This window comes from Lucilia sericata, unplaced genomic scaffold (assembly GCF_015586225.1).
Source record: "Lucilia sericata isolate MDLA Ls3-8-SP2 unplaced genomic scaffold, ASM1558622v1 Contig000139F_arrow, whole genome shotgun sequence".
NCBI lineage: Eukaryota > Metazoa > Arthropoda > Insecta > Diptera > Calliphoridae > Lucilia > Lucilia sericata.
In genome coordinates this window covers 432,132-440,045 of record NW_023994171.1, presented here as the reverse complement: position 1 = coordinate 440,045, position 7,914 = coordinate 432,132, and positions in this window count along the sequence as shown.

Genomic DNA, 7,914 nt, shown 5'->3' with positions numbered 1-7,914 from the left:
GTTCTAGTTCAGTTCTAGTTCAGTTCTAGTTCAGTTCTAGTTCAGTTCTAGTTCAGTTCTAGTTCAGTTCTAGTTCAGTTCTAGTTCAGTTCTAGTTCAGTTCTAGTTCAGTTCTAGTTCAGTTCTAGTTCTGTTCTAGTTCTGTTCTAGTTCTGTTCTAGTTCTGTTCTAGTTCTGTTCTAGTTCTGTTCTAGTTCTGTTCTAGTTCTGTTCTAGTTCTGTTCTAGTTCTGTTCTAGTTCTGTTCTAGTTCTGTTCTAGTTCTGTTCTAGTTCTGTTCTAGTTCTGTTCTAGTTCTGTTCTAGTTCTGTTCTAGTTCTGTTCTAGTTCTCTTCTAGTTCTGTTCTAGTTCTGTTCTAGTTCTCTTCTAGTTCTGTTCTAGTTTTGTTCTAGTTCTGTTCTAGTTCTGTTCTAGTTCTGTTCTAGTTCTGTTCTAGTTCTGTTCTAGTTCTGTTCTAGTTCTGTTCTAGTTCTGTTCTAGTTCTGTTCTAGTTCTGTTCTAGTTCTGTTCTAGTTCTGTTCTAGTTCTGTTCTAGTTCAGTTCTAGTTCTGTTCTAGTTCTGTTCTAGTTCTAGTTCTAGTTCTGTTCTAGTTCTAGTTCTGTTCTAGTTCTGTTCTAGTTCTGTTCTAGTTCTGTTCTAGTTCTGTTCTAGTTCGGTTCTAGTTCTGTTCTAGTTCAGTTCTAGTTCTGTTCTAGTTCAGTTCTAGTTCAGTTCTATTTATTTTTTCTAACTATATTTATTAGCATTTTTAGTTTTTTATTATTTTTAATATTCTTTGCTTACGACATTATTTATTTTGAAACTTAGTATTTTTTTTAAGTTTCTAGTAATACTGCACATTCTGTGTCTGGTTCCATTCATTACATTCACTTTGTTTTTCTGTTCTACTCCAGCATTTTATGAGTGGGTTTTTTTGTGAGTCCGTAGTGTTGTTTTGAGATTTTTATAAGTCTCTGTGTCGACATAATAATTTAATACGTAAGCTTTCAAAGCTTTAAGAGGATTTTAAAATCGTCTTTTGTAAGCCGATTACACTTGACGTTTGCAATAAGCAGTAATAAACTTGGTTTGAACAGTTTTGTTTTTCCTCAAGGATGTGTAAGAGAATAGAATGTATGTGAGTGTTTTTAAAGATTTCTATGAACGTCTTTAGTCTATTAAATAAGAATTAAAAGTATTAAGTGAAAAAAATGGAAAAAAAAATATTTCAAATGTTAAAGGTGCTAAAAAATAGTAATTAAAATAAACGCATTGAAGTGTCATGCTAATGTGGGTAGTATTTTTTTGAGAAAACTGGTTGGTATTGAAGACAAATAGAATTTAGAATTTAAAGAAGTAAATTAAATATAATATTGAATCAGTTTTTTGAAAGAAGTATTTGTGTAGTTCAGGAAAATTAAACTACTTGAATTGTTTTTTGTTTGGATATATTTTTCAAAAATTGTATATATTTTTTTTAATTTTTATGGTAATTTTTTACTGCTTTTCCTTTCGCCAACAACACATGTGTTCACACTACTGAAACGAAAAATTAACATATTAATATATTTTTCGAACTTCAAAAAAAAAAAAAAAAAACCATAAAAACTTCGAACAATAACTTTTACTAAATCATTTTGTAAATATTCTAAAAATACTATACAAACTCTAGTAAACAAATAAAAATCTTAATAAAGGAAAAATCTTATGAAATTCTTACAAAGGCCGGAAATAAAATAAAAAACACACACATAAACAAAAGACAAGGTAAAATGACATAAAAATTCATTCAAACAAACTATAGCATTTATAAAAGCATTAAAGATCATTAGAAACCAAATCTAAAGCAGCACCCAGTCAAAAAACAAGAAGTCTATAAAAATATACTACAAAATCATATAAAAGCGGTCAAAATAAAAGCCCTCACCCTCTTGTAACGAAAAAAATGAAAACCTATAAACACAACAAATTAAAAGAAAAAGTCACTTGAATAAATAAATTTTCATCTAAATACAATTACAATGAAATGTTTTCAGATGAAGAATAAAAAAAACGAGAGCAGTTTTGTATTTTTATTTGAAGATGTTTGGTAAATTTTCTTTAAAAATGCCATAAATTTTAAGATGATTTTTTTTTCTTCACAAAAAAACCACCACAGTAGAAACAAGTAAGAGTGTTATATTCGGCCATGCCGAATCTTATATACCCACCATCAAATCATCCTTATTAATAAATTTTGATATTATCGATCTAGTTTGAATCATATGTTGATATTAATATGAACATCAGGGACATATTTGAAAGAGGGCCAAGGGCTTAAGCATGGACCGTGCTATTCCGAATTAAAAATATTAATTTTCTTTGACCCAATATTTATAACCAAAAACTGTTTTTTTGTAAGAGTGGTTATATGGAGGGTAGAGTCAATTATGGACCTTTCCTTGTCGGTTTATACAATAATTGTTTGTATCTAATGTCGCTGTACTCGTATTTTTAATTCAGTCATCAGGTTTAAAGTAATTTTCTGAAGAAAGCCGAAAATGGGGGTTTGATAGTTATCGACCGATCTTCATCAAATTCAGTTGAAAAATTTCAGTTCCTATAAAACTACCGTAATTTGGAAGAACTTTTGAGTCACACATGAGCTTTTAAGTGATTTTCTGGAGCGAATCAATTATAGACCGATTTAAATAAGGACCGATCCTTATAAAATTTGATAGAGAGGTTTTGGCTCGCACGAAATTTGTTTATGTATAATTTTACCGCTGTACTCACATTTTTGAGTCAGTAATGAGCGTTAAAGTTATTGTATAAAGGAGACCTTATTAGGGGGTTAGGGTTCAATTATGGACACATCCTCATAAAATTTAAGAAAATGATTTTAGTTCCTATAAAACTTTTTTATGTCGAATTTTATTGTTATGCATATGCTTCTTAAGGTAGATATGAGCATTAAAGTCCTTTTGTGAAGGGGACCTTATAGGAGGTAGGGTCAATTATGGACCGATCCTTATAAAATTCTACGAAGAGATTTATGTTCCCATAAAACATGTTTGTGCCGAATTTCACAGCTATTGATGCTTCTCTTAGCCAGTTATGGGCGATAAAGTCATTTTCTGAAGGGTACTTTATGTGGGGGTAGGGTCAATTATGGGCCTATCCTTATAAAATGTTACAAAGAGATTTATGTTCCCATAAAATATGTTTGTGCTGAATTTCACCGCTATTGATGCTTCTCTTAGCCAGTTATGGGCCATAAAGTCATTTTCTGAAGGGGACTTTAAATGGGGGGTAGGGTCAAGTATGGACCGATCCTTATAAAATTTTACGAAGAAATTTACGTTCCCATAAAACATGTCTGTGCGGAATTCCACCGCTATTGATGTTTCTCTTAGCCAGTTATGGCCGATAAAGTCATTTTCTGAAGGGGACTTTTTATGGGGGGTAGGGTCAATTATGGGCCTATCCTTATAAAATTTTACAAAGAGATTTATGTTCCCATAAAACATGTTTGTGCCTAATTTCACCGATATGGATGCTTCTCTTAGCCAGTTATGGTCGATAAAGTCATTTTCTGAAGGGGACTTTATAGGGGCGGTAGGGTCAATTATGGGCCTATCCTTATAAAATTTTACAAAGAGATTTATGTTCCCATAGAACATGTTTGTGCCGAATTTCACCGCTATTGATGCTTCTCTTAGCCAGTTATGGGAGATAAAGTCATTTTCTGAAGGGGACTTTATATGGGCGGTAGGGTCAATTATGAGCCTATCCTTATAAAATTTTAAAAAGAGATTTAGGTTCCCATAAAACATATTTGTGCCGAATTTCACCGCTATTGGTTCTTCCCCTAGCAAGTTATGAGCGATAAAGTCATTTTCTGAAGGGGACTTTATATGGGGGGTAGGGTCAATTATGGACCGATCCTTATAAAATTTTACAGTGAGATTTTAGTTCCCATAGAACATGTTTGTGCCGAATTTCACCGCTATTGATGCTTCTCGTATCCAGTTATGGGCGATAAAGTCATTTTTTGAAGGGGATTTTATATGGGGGGTAGGGTCAATTATGGACCGATCCTTATAAAATTTCACAAAGAGATTTAGGTTCCCATAAAACATGTTTGTGCCGAATTTTACCGCTATTGATGCTTTTCTTAGGCAGTTATGGGCGATAAAGTCATTTTCTGAAGGGGACTTTATATGGGGGGTAGGGCCAATTATGGACCGATCCTTATAAAATTTTACAGAGAGATTTAAGTTCCCATAAAACATGTTTGTGCCGAATTTCACCGCTAGTGAAGCTTCTCTTAGGCAGTTATGGGCGATAAAGTCATTTTCTGAAGGGGACTTTATATGGGGGGTAGGGTCAATTATGGACCGATCCTTATAAAATATAACAAAGAGATTTAGATTCCCATGAAACATGTTTATGCCAAATTTGACCGCTATTGGTTCTTCCCTTAGCAAGTTATGAGCGATAAAGTCATTTTCTGAAGGGGGCCTTATATGGGGGCTAGGCGAAATTGTGGACCGATATTGCCCATTTTCAATACCAAACAAACTGCATCAACTAAAAGTATCTGTGCAAAATTTCAGCTCGCTAGCTACTTCCATTTGGACTCTATCGTGTTTTCAACAGACAGACAGACAGACAGACGGACAGACGGACAGACGGACAGACGGACAGACGGACAGACGGACAGACGGACAGACGGACGGACATGGCTAGATCGTCTTAGAATATAATAAGGACCCAGAATATATATACTTTTATGGGTCTTAGACGAATATTTCAATGTGTTACAAACGGAATGACAAAAACAATATACCCCCCATCTTTTTGATGGTGGGTATAAAAACCAGCTAAAGACAGCAACAATTTAAAGAAAAACACCAAAATTTTGATTATAATTAGAAGCACCACCAACTGTGCTGTTGTTCCCCCCGAAAAAAAAAAACAAATTGATGGAGTTCACAAATTTGTAAGATGGGCAGCAAAATAACAAAAGTTTTTTTGAAAGGAAAAAAATTATAACAGGCGGCAGTAGTCAATGGAAGCTTCTTTACTAACAGCATGTAGTCCAAATAATGCTCCAAAAAAGTGTGTAAAATGTTCAATAAATTTTGTCTCATTACTCTTCTTTCTCCCTATATATTTTTAATTCAGAGAGCAGAATATATACCGTAATCATAATATATGCGACAAAATGATATTAGAGAAACACTTACTATCTAATTCAGTTCGAGTGCAGTTCTAGTTCAGTTCTAGTTCAGTTCTTTCAGTTCTAGTTCAGTTCTAGTTCAGTTCTAGTTCAGTTCTAGTTCAGTTCTAGTTCAGTTCTAGTTCAGTTCTAGTTCAGTTCTAGTTCAGTTCTAGTTCAGTTCTAGTTCAGTTCTAGTTCAGTTCTAGTTCAGTTCTAGTTCAGTTCTAGTTCAGTTCTAGTTCAGTTCTAGTTCAGTTCTAGTTCAGTTCTAGTTCAGTTCTAGTTCAGTTCTAGTTCAGTTCTAGTTCAGTTCTAGTTCAGTTCTAGTTCAGTTCTAGTTCAGTTCTAGTTCAGTTCTAGTTCAGTTCTAGTTCAGTTCTAGTTCAGTTCTAGTTCAGTTCTAGTTCAGTTCTAGTTCAGTTCTAGTTCAGTTCTAGTTCAGTTCTAGTTCAGTTCTAGTTCAGTTCTAGTTCAGTTCTAGTTCAGTTCTAGTTCAGTTCTAGTTCAGTTCTAGTTCAGTTCTAGTTCAGTTCTAGTTCAGTTCTAGTTCAGTTCTAGTTCAGTTCTAGTTCAGTTCTAGTTCAGTTCTAGTTCAGTTCTAGTTCAGTTCTAGTTCAGTTCTAGTTCAGTTCTAGGTTCAGTTCTAGTTCAGTTCTAGTTCAGTTCTAGTTCAGTTCTAGTTCAGTTCTAGTTTCAGTTCTAGTTCAGTTCTAGTTCAGTTCTAGTTCAGTTCTAGTTCAGTTCTAGTTCAGTTCTAGTTTCAGTTCTAGTTCAGTTCTAGTTCAGTTCTAGTTCAGTTCTAGTTCATTTCTAGTTCAGTTCTAGTTCAGTTCTAGTTCAGTTCAGTTCAGTTCTAGTTCAGTTCTAGTTCAGTTCTAGTTCAGTTCTAGTTCAGTTCTAGTTCATCTAGTTCAGTTCTAGTTCAGTTCTAGTTCAGTTCTAGTTCAGTTGCTAGTTCAGTTCTAGTTCAGTTCTAGTTCAGTTCTAGTTCATTTCTAGTTCAGTTCTAGTTTCAGTTCGAGTTCAGTTTCAGTCTAGTTCAGTTCTAGTGTCAGTTCTAGTTCAGTTCTAGTTCAGTTTCTAGTTCAGTTCTATTCAGTTCTAGTGCAGTTCTAGTTCAGTCTAGTTCTAGTTCAGTTCTAGTTCAGTTCTAGTTCAGTTCTAGTTCAGTTCTAGTTCAAGTTCTAGTTCAGTTCTAGTTCAGTTCTAGTTCAGTTCTAGTTCAGTTCTAGTTCAGTTCTAGTTCAGTTCTAGTTCAGTTCTAGTTCAGTTCTAGTTCAGTTCTAGTTCAGTTCTAGTTCAGTTCTAGTTCAGTTCTAGTTCAGTTCTAGTTCAGTTCTAGTTCAGTAGTTCTAGTTCAGTTCTAGTTCAGTTCTAGTTCAGTTCTAGTTCAGTTCTAGTTCAGTTCTAGTTCAGTTCTAGTTCAGTTCTAGTTCAGTTCTAGTTCAGTTCTAGTTCAGTTCTAGTTCAGTTCTAGTTCAGTTCTAGTTCAGTTCTAGTTCAGTTCTAGTTCAGTTCTAGTTCAGTTCTAGTTCAGTTCTAGTTCAGTTCTAGTTCAGTTCTAGTTCAGTTCTAGTCAGTTCTAGTTCAGTTCTAGTTCAGTTCTAGTTCTAGTTCAGTTCTAGTTCAGTTCTAGTTCAGTTCTAGTTCTAGTTCTAGTTCAGTTCTAGTTCAGTTCTAGTTCAGTTCTAGTTCAGTTTCTAGTTCAGTTCTAGTTCAGTTCTAGTTCAGTTCTAGTTCTAGTTCAGTTCTAGTTCAGTTCTAGTTCAGTTCTAGTTCAGTTCTAGTTCAGTTCTAGTTCAGTTCTAGTTCAGTTCTAGTTCAGTTCTAGTTCAGTTCTAGTTCAGTTCTAGTTCAGTTCAGTTCTAGTTCAGTTCTAGTTCAGTTCTAGTTCAGTTCTAGTCCAGTTATAGTTCAGTTTTAGTTCAGTTCTAGTTCAGTTCTAGTTCAGTTATAGTTCAGTTTTAGTTCAGTTCTAGTTCAGTTCTGATTTTACGAAAACTTTTCTATTGAAAACTGATCTTGCAAACAGTTTTATATAAAAAACTGATATTACAAAAAGTTTTCTAAATAAAACTATAAAAGAAGTGAATCTCTGCAAAGTTTTCTTTAGAAAACTGATCCAGAGTTTTGTTTTCTATAAAAAACTGGTCCTTCGAAACGTTATCTATGGCAAACTGGTCTGTCGCGAAGTTTTGTAGAGAAAACTATCTTTTGCAAAGTTTGCTATATAAAACCGCTCATTTGCTATGTTTGATCTTGCAAAATAAAGAGAAAACTTTTAAACGATTTTAGGAAGGAATTTTAGGGGAGCCCCCTAATATATTCTCTACCCTATGTTTATTTAATGAGGCATACTCATCCTCGAAATGCAATAAAATATTTTGTAGCCAACAATAAGTGAAACGATCGATCATGTTATTTATTTAGCAAGTGCATGACGTGTGTCGTCTTGCGATGTTTTCACTCTCTCTCTCTCTCTATCTATCCACCCAAAACTTTTAAAGTCTCGAACAAATCCCCAACAACTTGTAGATTTTTAAAATAGACTTATAATGTTCCTTTAAAAAACAATCTTATGGAACACATTAAGTTAATAATGTCTGCTGTCTGACTAAATGAAGATTTGTAGGATTTTTATGGCCATTTTTAAAATAGTTGTCTATGGCTCATAGACTTCGATGGCAGGCATTGACTATGGATGTCTGAAGTTGTCAACACATTTTCG